Consider the following 6,434-nt stretch of genomic DNA (forward strand, 5'->3'; position numbering starts at 1 on the left):
AGCTGCTGATCAAGCCTGGCCACGTTGTGCCCGGGACAGGTCTTCTCCTGGCCTCACTGGTCGCCCTGTAGGCAGAGGAAGGCTCTTCTCATCTGTGCCTGAAGAAGCCAAGCACCGAGTGGCTTTCACTAAAGGTTCGCTCTGAGAGAACAAGGATGGGGCCAGGGCGGTACCAGGCAGTGTGACTTCTGGTGCTAACCTGATTTCCCGGTCCCGTCCAGCCCTCCATTTCCATTGCAGTGAGCTGGATCTTTACTGTTTGTGCTCAGGGTGATGTACTAGCTCAGATGCATTTGGTGCCTGCCAACTGTTGACATTTGCAAGGACTTGGTATTCCGATAGTTTATCCTTTTAAGTGGGGGAGCGGGAGACACGTAACTACATTTTCCAACAAAAACTAAAAACCACTTGCTCCCAGACATATGAAATGAAAACATGACATGTTTCTCCTTGAGCGCGCGCACCAGGCTCTGTGGCTCCAGATTCTTTTGTTTGGCTTGCTCTGCCTGCAGTCTTCCCCATTTCAGATGATGGCAACTTCATCTTCCAGTTACTCAGGCCAAGAGTTCTGGAGTCATCCCACATTAAACTGGCCAGGAAATCCTCTTGGCTCTACCTTTACTCAATATCCAGAATCCAGCCTCTTCTCACCACTGCCACAGCTACCACCCAGCTCCAAGTCCCCAGCACCTCTTGGCTGTGAACGCTTTCAGGAGCCTCCCAACTGTTTTCCCTGCTTCTGCGTATCCTTGACACAGCAGCCAGAGGGATCCTGTTACACCCCAGGTCAGCCTGCATCACACCTCTGCTCAAGACCCTTTTTGCCTGCCGTCTCACTCCTGGTAAAAGTGAAAATTCCAACAGCACTCTACAGGGCCTAACAGGACCTGGCCCTGTGCTGACTCTCTGACCAACCCTCCTACTCCTCTTATTCATCCTCTCCAGCCATACCAGGCTCCTTGTTCCTTAAGCAAGCGAGCCATACGCCTGCCCCAGGGCCCTTGCACTGACTGTTTATTCTGTCTGCAATGCTGTTTCCCCAGATCACTGTCGAGCTTGCTCCCTCATCTCCTTTGGGCCTTGACTTAATGTCATCTTCTCAGGGAGGCCTACCTGGTCTCCACTATCTCAAACTGCAAAGACCACTGATGTTGTCTGCACTCCTTCCCGCTCTACATTCCTCCATTGTACTGACACTATCTAGCAAACTATGTATTTTTACTTATTTGATTTATTTTCTTTCCCCAGGAGAATGTAAGCTTCTTGGAGGCGGGGATTTTTGCCTGATTTGTTCACTGTGGTTTCTCCAGCTGCTAGGAGAGCGCCTGGCACTTAGTAGGTGCTCAGTTATGACTGGATGGTGCTGGGAACACTGCCCAAGGCCACCGGATACGAGACAGGAATGCTCTCCTGCCCGAGGCCACACATTCAGACCAGCTTCCTTCTCCTTGCAGAGAACATACAGAGTCATCCCATTTCATCTTTCATCTGAACATTGAAATTGAGACTTTTTCTAGCATCATTGGCACGGGCTCGAGCACTGCTGATTCTCCAGAGGTTTTCATCTTGATGAGAAACATGATAATGAGACTATCAACCCCCAGTGACTTTGAGGCATGAACAGCCGCTTTGGAGTTGGGCATTTTGCCTTCTAGAGCAGTGTTTCTCACCCTCTAATGCACACACGAATCACCTGGGCAACTTGTTAAAATGCGGATTCTGATTCAGTAAATGTGACTGCGGGCCAGAGTCTGCAACAAGTTCCTGGTGCTGCTGCTGAATTGGGGCTGCATGGGAAACAGCCAGGTTCTAGTCCATTTCTCCACGGGCACACTTTAGAGGGGGGACCCCACAAGTATTGTCTGTATTGGACTCCCCAGATAAGCATTTAAAAAGGCCAGCGCTCTGGGGCTGGGTCTTGTTAAGGGCCCCCCGGGCGCTTCCTGACTTTAGAAGCAGCACCTGGTCCAGGAAAGCCCGGTCTTGCTTAGGGCAGTGTCCATCGCCAGCCCTCTCCCTGCATTTCAGGGTCCTGAGCCCCTTCCAGGAAATCCTAAGCCTCATGTTTCCCCACCATCACCCTGCCAACTCTTTCACACAAACCAAGCTTGGCTTTTCAGTGAAAATATAGGCTATCAAGTCTCAACAACCTCAACTTCCTTCCTCTCCCCCAAACTCCAAATTATTTGACTTTCCCCACTTTCCCTTCTGTTTCAGGAAGAGGCATCAGTCGTCCAGGCTGAGCTTTCATCTCCTGCCTCCCGCCCCCCACGGTCTCGCCCCAGCACAAGGCAGTAGAGCGAGTGGTTGGGGGTCTCTGGCGTCAGGCAGCAGGGATCTTACGGGCTGGACGACCTCACCCAGGTTACTCACTATCTCTCAGCCTCACCTGACTCATCTGTAAAATGGGGATGAGGATGGTGTCTACTTCACGGGGTTGTGGGGATGAAAGGATTAATACAGGAAAACGTTTAGAACAAGGTTTGGCGAATCAGATCAAAGTTCTTATTTTGTGCAATGATCTCTTCCCGCGTGTCTTCAGTCTTGGAGGGGAAGAACAGTGACAGGGACTGAATGTTGCCACTGTCACCTTGAAACTGGAAAGATTCTTTTCTTTTTCTTTTATAATCTTTTTTGGCCGCACTTCGCGGCCCCCTCGGCAGTGAAAGCACGGAGTCCTAACCACTGGACCACCAGGGAGTTCCCTGAAGAGATTCTTCACAAGGTTCTCAGGTCTTTTGTTGGGAGGTGTCCTCAAGGTCACTAGTGGGTGATGGTCAATGGTGTCTGCTCCAGTCCATCCTGTCTTTTAAACCGAGTTGACTCCTCGGGGCCATCCACACCCTGGGCTCTTCGGCCCTGTCCATGAGGCAGTTGTTCTGAACCTTCCTTCCTCTCCCCAAACCGTGCTCTAGGCTTCTTGCTCCGTCCCTGCATCTTCCTGACCTTCTTGTCTTTGTTTCCTATTTTGGCCTCCATGCTAGTCCCTTAACCTGGAGGACAGATTTTGGCTTTTCTAGCCTTGACCCTTGACACCCAAAGGACACTTATTCCCTGGTTTTCTGGCTCTTTGACTCCTGGTCACTCTGGGTTCCCTCGCCCACTGAGCCCTAGTCTGCACTGACCTCATGCCAAGATCGAGTGGACTGGCCAGCTCCTTTCGGCCCTGTTTCCTCAGGGAGGATTGGATCGTCGTGCATGATAATTAAGATGATGTTGACTTATATTTGCTGAAACTTACTATTGTCTTGAGTGGTTTAAATGGATTGTGTCATTTTATTTTAACTGTAAATCTGCAAAGTTTTATCTTCATTTGGGAGGTGAGGCTCAGTGAGGTTAAATTCAAAACCACTCACGTAGAGCATCAGAATGTGCCACCTTGAAGTATACCAATTTGGCATAAGGATCCTCTTGAGCTGAAGGCAATTGAGAATCAACAGATGCAGGAAGAGTTCCTACCCTTCTTTTTTTTTTTTGCGGTACGCAGGCCTCTCACTGCCGTGGCCTCTCCCGTTGCGGAGCACAGGCTCCAGACGCGCAGGCTCAGTGGCCATGGCTCACGGGCCCAGCCGCTCCACGGCATGTGGGATCCTCCCGGGGCACAAACCCGTGTCCCCTGCATCGACAGGCGGACTCTCAACCACTGCACCACCAGGGAAGCCCCTTACCCTTCTTTTATCTGCCTAACAGGAGGGCATAAATTTTCCTTTAAGAACCCTAGCCTGCTCCCACCACCAGGAGGGGAAGGCCAAGATGCGGAGTCAATACCCAGATAAACTTGCAGACATAAAACTTACTAAGATAACTTATCTTCCACTGGTTCCCCTATATATTTCCTAGTCACTTCTCCATGATTTATCCTCCCTTGAAGCCCAAACCCTCTTTCCTTTGTTAAAATGGTATATACGCCTCTGAGTCTGATTGCTTTTTTGAGTTTCACTTCTTTTCTGTGAACTCCTATGTGTTTCAATATTAACAAAGGTTCTGTGCTTTTTCTCCTGTTAATCTGTTTTGTGTTAGTTTAATTCACAGGCCCCTAGGTACTGAACCTAAGAGGGTATAAGAAAAGTTTTTCCTCTTCAACATGATAAATGTAATTCAGTTCATGGGCCCTGGGAAAAACTTCTTTTCATTCAGTAGCACCTGTCTTCTCTCTCCCTTGCCCCTGCCTTAACCCAGACCCTCACCAGCTCATTCAACGCTTAATGCAGGAGCTTCCCAAAGGCTCAGTGTCCCCGCCCTCGGGCCCTTCTCCCTTGGTCCACCCTCCACGCCAGTACCAGGGAGCTTGCTGTAAGGCAGGTCTGAGCCTGTCTCACTCCTATGTGAAGCCCTTCAGTGGCTCTTCCTGTCAACAGGAGAAAGTCCCCATGCCTCTCCCACTCTTACCAGACTTCCTTTCTTGGAACATCCTGGGCTCCTTCAGTACATGCTTTCTCCTCTGCCCAGATTTTCTTCCCTCTAACTTGGCCTTCTGCACAGATGATCTATTGAACTCACCCCTCCAGGCTCATCATGAACAGCGCCTCCTCTGTTGGGCATCTCCCAGGGTGAGTTAGTCACTTCCTCCCGTCTATTCCTTGTCTGCTCCTCTCCCAGCTCCCTTGTGCCATTGCATGTTAATGATCTGTTTACACACCTGTCTCCCCTCTGCGCCCCCAGCCTGTGTGCTCCTTGAGGACAAGGACTGCAATGTACTCATTCTGTGCCCCTGACGCCCAGCCCAGAGGGCGGCAAGGGGCTGTGTAAACAGTTAATAAGTGAGAGGCTGAAAACTGGCTTTCCTCTAAATGATAAAACAAATGGCTCTTTGATGTCCCAATTATACTAAGCTATTTTCTGTTAGAATTATATTTTAGAACTGGAAAGCACCTTAAAGTTTATCTACCCCAAACCTGTCATTCTAAAAGCCAAGGAAAGGGGCTTCCCTGGTGGCGCAGTGGTTGAGAGTCCGCCTGCCGATGCAGGGGACACGGGTTCGTGCCCCGGTCTGGGAAGATCCCACATGCCGCGGAGCGGCTGGGCCCGTGAGCCATGGCCGCTGAGCCTGCGCGTCTGGAGCCTGTGCTCCGCAACGGGAGAGGCCACAATGGTGAGAGGCCCGCGTACCACAAAATAATAATAATAATAATAATAATAATAAATAAAAGCTAAGGAAAGGATGGTTGGGAGTAGTGAGGTCACTTGCCTGCCATAATAACCTCCAACTCTCTGGTTCAGAGTCCTGTGTGTCAGTTGGTTATGGTGTCTAACACTGAGCAGAAAAGACACCTTTATACTGGCTCCTAGTACTGCTTGGCTGTCTGTATGATGAAGGACACAGCCATTTCCACTAATAACAGGTGTTTGTGGTGTTTTCATTTAGTGTCCTGGGCGCTGCTGACATTGCTGAATTAGAACAATTCTAGAGAATTTATTTTTATGTGGAAAGATTATTAATGGCACTCTAAAATTATTAATGTAGCCTATTGTAAATGATGAGAAAACTCTTTAGTGTTTTATTTTTTTTCCACAAAGACCTACTTGAATAAAAGAGAATGCTAGAAATGAAAAAAAGAAAGTTCAACTAATGTCACTACAGAATTATTCCTTTAATCAGAGAAATGCTAAAAATGAACTATATCTATTTTTTTCAGATTTATTGAGGTATAACTTACAAACAAAAGCTGTATACACTTAAGATGTACAACGTGATGTTTTGATATACGTATACATCATGAAATGATTACCACAATCAAACTAATGAATATATCCATCACCTCACGTAGTTACCATTTGTGTGTGTGTATGTGTAATGAAAACATTTAAGATCTAATCTCTCAGCACATTTCAAGTACTGTATACAGTATTATTAGCTAGTCATCATGCTGTACATTAGATCTCCAGCACTTTTTCATATGTGAAACTGCATAATTGAAACTTTGTGCCCTTTGACCAGACATCTCCCCATTTCTCTGCCCCCTAGAATTATTCCTTTTCATGTTACATCGTAATTAATGATTCATACAATTGTAATTGTATTTTGGGGAAACAAGGCCTCTGATATAAAATAATTTATAATAATTTAATCTCTGGCATCTTAAATGTCAAATGAGGGCAAAATCTTACCTGGCAAAGACTGTAGAGTCATGACTGCCACATAAATGGGGTGAGCATTTGTTATTTTGTTTGCTTAGCACTCCCCCTTCTGAGACTGTATTTCGGGAAGCTGCTGGTTTAATATATGATTTAAAAGAAAGTTGCATTTTTTAATTTGACCTCAACTGTCTGGCACTGTGCTTGTCACCAAGCGAGAAGTTGGCGCTAGTTGGGCCACTCACAGCACCTGATCCCCTGGCAACAATTAGTCCGAGAATGCGCATGCGTCATAAGCTAGACCAATCAGCGTCTTTCCTTGGCTTTTAGAAAAACAGAAGCCCGTAGGAAAAAGGAAA

This window comes from Mesoplodon bidens (genome assembly GCF_964165515.1).
Source record: "Mesoplodon bidens genome assembly, chromosome: 8".
NCBI lineage: Eukaryota > Metazoa > Chordata > Mammalia > Artiodactyla > Ziphiidae > Mesoplodon > Mesoplodon bidens.